Below are 8,804 nucleotides of genomic sequence, written 5' to 3' on the forward strand. Positions count from 1 at the left end.
GTTCCTTACCGTTTTTGTGATCAAAACATGTTTACGGACCATTTTTAGGATTTTTACACGGTTAGGAATGATTTTAGTAGCCAAGACATGTTTTATGGTATTAAACAAGTTCAAAAGCTACTTATTTAAGCTCTTACCTTAGGTTTTCTTGCTGTTTTTGGCTGGAGAAGAAGTTGTATCCAGAGTTTTCAAGAAAATGAGGTTAAAATATCTTGTATCTAGTTTAAATATGAAAGAACTAAAAGGGGGGGGGGCTGCTGAATTGCGATCGGAGGTCCATGGGCCCATTTTGGCCCAAGTTTCTGATTCCTCAAGCCCAAATACAAAACGCCCGGTCCAAATTTAGTTCGGGTTCGGTTTTTGGCGCGAAAAACTTATCGGGTGCGTTAAACAACGCGAAAACGAGTGTTTTTCGGCTAGTTTTGTGTAAAATTATAAAAACATACTATATGTTTGTAAAGATCAAAAATATTTTTACGGATCGCTTAAAACATTTCAAATAAGTGTTTGGTAAGTCTTTTTCGGCTTAACGGATGATACAATGCTTGGTTTGTAACTATCTTTCGCGTTTAAATCTATAGCGGGTAGTTAAACGAGCATATTTTCGTTTAACTTGTTTGCTATCAAACTAAGACCATATTTCTAATATTTTAGCTTGTATAGATCGTATATCACTTATAAATGGCCCCCCGAGATATCTGGGTCATAACCCGACCCGTTCGGTTAATCGTTCGTTTGTTACGCAAAAGGCGTTTATTTGCTTAATCGGTAAATACGTACTGAGGTGTACCTTGTTTTGGCTCAAATGTCACATTATGTTTATAATAGCTTTATACATGCAAAGGTTATAGTTAAAATAATGTTTCTTTATGATTAAGAAACATAAGCTTTTACATACAAGCAGATATAGTAGTTTCTTCACAACTAAGAAATATAAGATTTTACATACCAGGGTTATAGTCAATTGAATGTTTCTTCTTGACAAAGAAACCTATCAATTGATGTTTCTTCATGAAGAAGAAACTCAACACATGATTTGTAGACAAATGAAAAGATTATGAGTCTAAATATTTTATTCAAACAAATGATCAGTCAAGGTTTAAAGCTATCAAAACCAAACTAAAGGTCTGTAGCTGGATCAAGAGACGTTCCGAGTATTTATATAAACTTATGTTATTACATAGATCAATCAATCATTCACAAGGGTTTTCAAATGAGATCACCACATCATTTAGAAAAGACAATCACAATCACAGGTGAATACGTTAAACCTTTTTCAGTCAGTCAGATAAACGGGTTGTTTATCTTAAACAGTCAGTCAAATATGAGATTACGTGATCTCTAAATTTTAAGGGATTACGTGATCCCTAAGTTACAAGGTAGATAATAAAAGCAACTCAGGCCGAGTACACATGTGTCTGTTTCCAAACATAACTGTCTAGTCTTTCAATCAAGGCTACGTGGCCGCAGGCTATACAGTCATAACGAAAGTTCTCCAATGGACATTAGTTCTTGGAGAACCATAATTGTGTGTGTATGGCAGTGGCACAAGATCCCAGAAATAAGAGATGTTTCTGCTGAGTTTGTTCCAAAACTATCTTGTCAGTCAAATATTTTCAGAGTCAACGATTCACCAGCATATCGCTGACGTATTTTCCCCCTCATTACAGGAAAGCAAGAATAGCACAGATAGCAAGGGATAGGAGTTACTCTTGGAGATAGATGCTCGCAGATAGAGATGGCTCAGTTTTTAATAAATAAAATATTGTAAACAAGAATAAACAAAGGTTTGTAAATCAAATATTTGAATATTTATTATTTAAGAGGTTTTCAAAATAAATTAAAGACTTCCGCTAATAACCCGCAACTCTGATATATTTTCAAAACAGGTACCAACTACGGGTGTCACGCCTAGGCCCTAAGTCGGGGTGTGACAGGATCCAGGAGTGATGGTTGGTGGTGATGGGTGATAGGTGGTAGTGACCGGAAGTGGTGTTGGTAAGTGGGTCGTGGCTGCAATGGGCGGCGGGTGGTGGTGATGGCTGGGAGTGATGGTTGGTGGTGCTGGGAGGATGTTGGAGATGATATAATGTAAAAGAGGGATGGAATGAAAAAAAGTGATGGATGAAATGAATTTAAGGTGTATTGTAATAATTAAGTTTTGAGATATTTTTCTAATTATAATAAAGTAACTTTGGGTACGAAGTCTTGCCCGACTGTATTCTCGGGCCTAGGGATAACGTTCTTTTTATGTTTAGGAAAACATGCACACACAAACATACAATTAGTAAAATACACACAACATATATTATACATGAATTCGTGTTTTGTTAATTTTTAAGAAGTGCTATGAAAACTAAAAATGCTTCAACAACAACAAAAACACACACAAAAAAAAAGGACGATAAGCTTTTGTTTTGAAAGTGATTTCCTAAAACTTTTAATAACATGATGTGGTTCTTGGTTTTGTGTCCCCTTAAAAGATTAATATTACTACGAAAGTGGTGACTGTCAATAGGGAAAGGTTATCTTAATACTCAAGTTAAAGGTTGAAAGATTAGATGCGATTATAAATTTAAATTTAGAGTGGAAAACACAATTGATGTCGGTAACAAAAAGTAGTCTTTTTTTTTTTTTTCCTTTTTTAATACTAATTGGTGTTTTCATTGAAATTAGTGATTTCCCCATACGTTCCACGGTAAAATCGGTCGTTAAAATCCCGTTAAAATCCGGATGCTGTAGTGACGAATCAACGCGAATTCAGTCAATAGTAGTTACGTTCATTACGGTATTGGAACTAAAACAAACTGGAAACAAAAAATTAAAAACAAAATTTGAGGTAGGCCAATGGTGTGGCGTCGGTTGGTCCCGGACGACAACAGCGAGTCAACACGAATTTAGTCAGTATTAGGTACGTTCGTTATGGTACTGGAACTAAAACAAAAAATTAAAATTAAAACTGAGGTGAGCGAATGGAGTGATGTCGGTCGCCAATGGGGTGATGTTGGTCGGTCCCAGACACTGAGTAAGTGACTCAACGACACTCGTATAACATATTATAATTTTTTTTGTTAACATATTTAAAACAATTTTATTCGGTCGGTAAACCTGGGCGTTGGTAAAACCCAATCGTTGCAACGACGAGTAGGCTCGTATTCGGGCGTCTGGCGGTGAGTCGGTAAAACCGAGGCGCTGTTAAATCCGAGCATTCTAGCGGTGGGTCAACGTGAATTTTGTTGATTTCGTTTACATTTGTGACGGTACCAGAACTAAAAAAAGTTAGCTAAAACTCGGGAGTGGGTAAACCCGAGCGTTGTCGATACCGGACGTTGCGCGGTGAGTTGTTAAAACCCGAGCATTGTCAGTCCTGGACGTTGTGGCGGTGAGTCGACACAAATTCAGTAAAACAAAAAACAAATCGCTCGTTGTGAGAAAAAAACAAAAACAAAAAACATTTAACTAATAAAACAAAAAAATTAAAAAAAAATGAACCGTTGAGGTGGTGTCACTTGACACAATCAGGGGCTTGTAGCACCAACCATCAACTTTACTTAATATAAAATAACGGCTGTTACGAATCTAGGAAAAAAGCAAAAAGAAACGCTCGTTGTGAATCTAGGAAAAAAAACAAAAACAGAAAACATTTAACTAATAAAACAAAATAATTAAAAAAAATGAACCGTTGAGGTGGTGTCACTTGGCACAATCAGAGGCTTGCGGCACCAACCATCAACTTAACATAATATAAAATAACGGTTGTTACGAATCTAGGAAAAAAGCAAAAATTAAAAACATTTTACCAATTAAAAAAATTAAAAACGAAATTTTACACCAATTATAAAACAAAGAAACAAACATTTCTTGAAAGGTAAAAAGAAAAAACAAAAAGCAATAAAAAATTCAGAAATGACTCTTGTGACCTGTCTACTTTACTTATATTAGATATATCTATAATCATGCACCATGCGTTAACCTGTGCCTTTTTAAGCCCACACAATAAGTCACTAATTTTTATCGTTTTTATCATAAAAAATAATTTAAGTAAAACAATGATCATGGGTAGTGGTAACTTATTCGGACCCTTCACCCAATTCCACTTCATGCATATTTCTTGGTTATGCTCTAGATCATCGTGGCTACATGGCATGTTAACTTTCATGAGACCATATTTACTATTCCTGTAACTACTTCATGGGTATTGGTGTCACTCGTGTCGGCTCTCACTCAGTGCTTCTACAGAATCAGACATAATCTTGGCAGGTCTGTTAGTTGATATAAAGCCCGGTTTGTTGCTAAGGGATTCACCAGATTAAGGGTATCAATTACACTTAGACCGTTAGACGTTTAGCCATATGGTTAAACTCACTAATATGCATCTTGCTTTATCACTTCTCTTTATCATGGGTGGGATATTCTTTATGAGAATGTCAACAAGGCCTTTCTTCATGTTGGGTTATCAAGGACTTTGTATATGTCTCAGCTTCCAATTTTTTTTTCAATCACATTGGCCCCATCATGTATGCTTATTGTAGATGGCTCTTTATGGACTCAAACAAGCACCACACAAGTTTGGTTTTTCAAGCTCTCTTATGCTTTTCTCTCCTTTGGGTCTCTTAGTGTGTTTTTGATACCTCACTTTTTATTTGTAGTCATGACTCGATTATGTGCTATATCTTGGTATATGCATATCATATTATCGATCATCACTGGGAGTTCTAAGATTTTGTCAAGGATTTGATTTGGGCACTTACACGCTCAGTTTGTGCTTAAAGGCATGAACACTCTATCTTATTTTCTTTTAACTCAGACAACTTTTTTCAATTATAACTTACACCTATCCCAACACCGTTGTGCACTTGATTTATTACATCGCACTCGGGCTCACTATGTGTCAACCCCCGCCTAATCTTGTCTCCTAGGCCACCAGTTGTCTCGATATCTTGGAATTTCTCTGGATTATCCCCTTTTAGACAGGAGTACCGTGGCCCGTGGGAGCCTTACACTATCTCGTCTTGATTTGCATTAAGATGCTTATGCTATCAGCAAAGTTTATCATTTTCTATAGAAACCTGCTAACCTTTATTGGGTTGCAGTCAAACACATATTACAGTGCCTTACGGCTAATTATAGTTTGAGTTTTCAGTGAGCATCTAGTTTTGATATACATACCTATTATGATGTTGATTGGGCTAGATGTCCGGTCCTCGTTCTACTTCAAAGTATTATGTTTTTCTTGGTCCCAAAGTTATTAGTTGGAAACATATTGTTGTTCACTCTTGCACCAAGGTTGTGTATCGTGCCCTAGCCACACAATTGCATAGATTCGTTGGATCACATATGTATTATGTGAGCTCCAAATTACTTTACTATGTCCACCTACATATAAGGTGTGACACTCTTGTAGCCACTTATCTAACAATCAATCAATCTTGTGTTTCATCAGCATATGAAACATATTGAGATTAATCACATTTATTACGATATACCATTTTGTTTCGGCTCCTCACAGGGTTGTCCCAAGGAATCGTTAAGAATTCTTGGGCGCAAGTAAAAATGTGGATCCCTAAATTTAAACTTTTTATTTAGGTTAAACTTTTAAATGAGTTTAAATTGGGTAAATGGCTTATAGCATGGGCTATATTGTTGGTTCTCTTTAAATGTACACATTTTTTTTCAAAAGAGTAAAGTGCGATTTTCGTCCAAATAGTTTATTTTGTGCAACTGGATCATTAAGGTTTCCCATTTGTTGCCAATGTCGTCCAAATCGTTAACTCCGTTAATTTTTATCGTTAAGTCTGGGACAAAACTCTCTTTGTCTATTTGTAAATTTTTTTAATTTCCTGTTCTAATATTATTTATATTTTTGAAAAATATATGTAAGCAATATCTATGCATACATATACTTTTTAAAAAATATATGCATACATATACAGATGTATACACACAAAACTGATCCCCATTCAAGCCCCACCGGTCCACCACCCGACAGCCTTCAACCACCGGCCAAACAGCCACCACCTGCAACTACGGAGAGCGATGATAGAGACGAAGACCGAGAGACTTCATCAGGTGGGAAATTAGGGTTTTATGTAAGGGGGATTTGGGGAAAAGATGAGATCGGGGGTCCAAATCGCCGCCGTCGCACTACCCGCAAATGTCGCCGTCGTCAGGTGCTGTTCAAGTGGTTCCGTGGCATATATTTTTTTCCGGTGGTGTGGAGGTCGATTTTCCGGTGATGTGGTGGCAATGAATAGTGATGGATTGATGGGGTTGTGGTGTTGTTTAATTGAAACACAGTTTAGGATTACGAGTCTATAGCCATGTTTCGAGATTGATTTGCCATCAATTTTGTGTTGAAAGTCGTTGCCGAAATGACGGATAGTGGCCGGATAGACTCGCCGGAAAAGTGTTGTTGAGGTGACTCAGTGAGGGAGACGATGATGTTTGAAAGAATATTTTCGTTTTTCACTCACAACTTTGAGAAAAACATCATTTAGCCCCTAGACTTAAAATTGATTAAATAAATAAATAAATTGAAAAGACCAAAATACCCCTCATTTAACATTAGAAAACAAACGGAATTATTGATTTGGACGATATTAGCAAGGAATGGGAAACCTCAATGGTTCAGTTGCACTAACTAAACTATTTGGACGAAAATCGCATAACCAAACCCCAGGGACGATTTTAGCACTTTACTCTTTTCAAAATAAAAGATATACATATATAACTCTTTTTTAATTTGCGGGCCTTCCTTGAAGATTGGGCGTCGAACCCCCCCCCCCCCCCCCCCAACTTAAGGCCAGCGCTACTCCTTCGTGTTTATATTAAAACAAACAAACTTATAAAAATTCAGAAAAATGAGTAAATTGAGCTAGGGGCTGATTTGAGTCAATTACCACTCATATTTCAGTTTAGACTGTCTGACATGGTCAACGAACAAGGGTGTTATCCCCATGTGCATTGCCACGTAGACCACGAACACCACAACGACATCAAACTAGCGAGAGCGATTTGGAAGTGGGGAGTGCTTGGATCTTGTGCTAATGCATGCCCTAAGCTGTATTTGAAGAAGAAACATGAAAAATGGCTGTAAGAAGGCTTGCCCTAATTTAGTGAAGAGTTTTTGGGTCCTTAACTTTGGGCATTATAAGTTAAATTTTTAGAGAAAAAATGGTTATAAGTTTGGACTTTAGTTTTTTTATCTATTTATTTAATTTTTCATATGTTATGTTTATAATAATTTGTATTATATTGGTTGTTTTTTTTATAAAATTTATTATCTTTGACTTTTTTATTGTTATTTTACATTAAAAAAATTTTGCTGAAGCCGTTGTTCACCTGAACCACCACAGGCTCAGATGACTTCAACAAGTACTTCTACGAGTATACAGTCAGCTTTCAGTAAGCACTTCAGGACAATCCAAGATGGAGTTTCAACGACAACACACATTCTTAACTCGTGTTATTAAGAACTGGAGCCGGTTTGAGGTTGAAGGTATGTAGGTTGACATGCATGCTTTTATCATTGTGTTATTTCTATTATATATTTAAATTCTATTTATTTTTTATATACCAATTATATGGTGTAGTGGTAGGAAGCTTACGTTTTGGAGACGCTTAAGGGCTCCGTACGACTAAATTGAGTCAGCTGGCGGTGACATTTTGCCATTGTGAAGTCATCGTAAATAAAAACTTTAGTAAGACAAAACAATGTACAAGAAATATCCATGAATGTAAAGTGAAGTCAGATTCTAAGCCGTCTTTTTGGAATCCGAATCTCTTTTACAATAATCAATAATAAAAGGGCCTACTTGTTAATTATCTCGGTTATAGAGTTATGGTATTTGATTTTTAGTTTAATGCCATACGACTCCCTTTTGGTTTTGGAAACTACAATCATAGCCCTATACTAAGAAGACACCATCTGTTAAATTATTACATTTATGTTTTCCTAAATGCGTTTAGAAAACCCGGGGGTTTGGGGGGGGGGGGGTGCTTTTAAAGCTCCAGATCTAATTAGATGTGCATATTTCCTTACCAAGGAGAAGTTAGTCACGATTTATGACCTAACAAGGTAAGAACCTTTAGGTAAGAATAAAACCTAATACAAACATGTCATAAACAATACCGAATTACCGACTAACATATATCCTAACGATCGATTCGACAAGTTATACCTTGGGCTCCATGATGTGTCTGATAGATTTGACATATTTGATGCCACCACATATAACATAGACCGTATATATTATTTGTTAGGGAAAGACTAAAGGATGTCTCGGCATAGAAGAGCCCGCTTCTCTTTTGTTTTGTTGTACTCACATTCTCTCTAACACTTATTTATTACCCAATTCCAGTTGTTACTCTCGTACCAAAGTTGGGCGATGAGACTGACGAATTTTACCTCGTGAATCAAGAAGGAAACACCCGAGCTAGTGTTCACTCTCCACCACTGTTGCATATTTCCAAGTCTAGTCACACGGATCTTTGTTCAGGAGTTTCCCCTATATATTAACTCAATACAAGAATATATTGTTTTTCGACTTTTCTACTAAGCTAACATACAAGTAAAGTATATAAAATAAACAAATAAAGGAAAAGGACCATTGAGAACATTTCATATATCCTTTGAAAACAAGTATGGTATATTAAGAAAAAATCTAATCAAACACACAAATTCATTTGAAATGAGGGCATAAATTTGTAAACAACTCTAGAGACATGCGTTACGTTGAATCTTTGTTTTGTGATGGATCTAATGGCATCTAGAATACCAATAGATGTGGTTACTGAATAAACGT

This window comes from Bidens hawaiensis, unplaced genomic scaffold, assembly GCF_021521415.1.
Source record: "Bidens hawaiensis isolate Kalapana, Puna unplaced genomic scaffold, B.hawaiensis_p1.1 tig00033471_1, whole genome shotgun sequence".
NCBI classification, from domain to species: Eukaryota; Viridiplantae; Streptophyta; class Magnoliopsida; order Asterales; family Asteraceae; genus Bidens; species Bidens hawaiensis.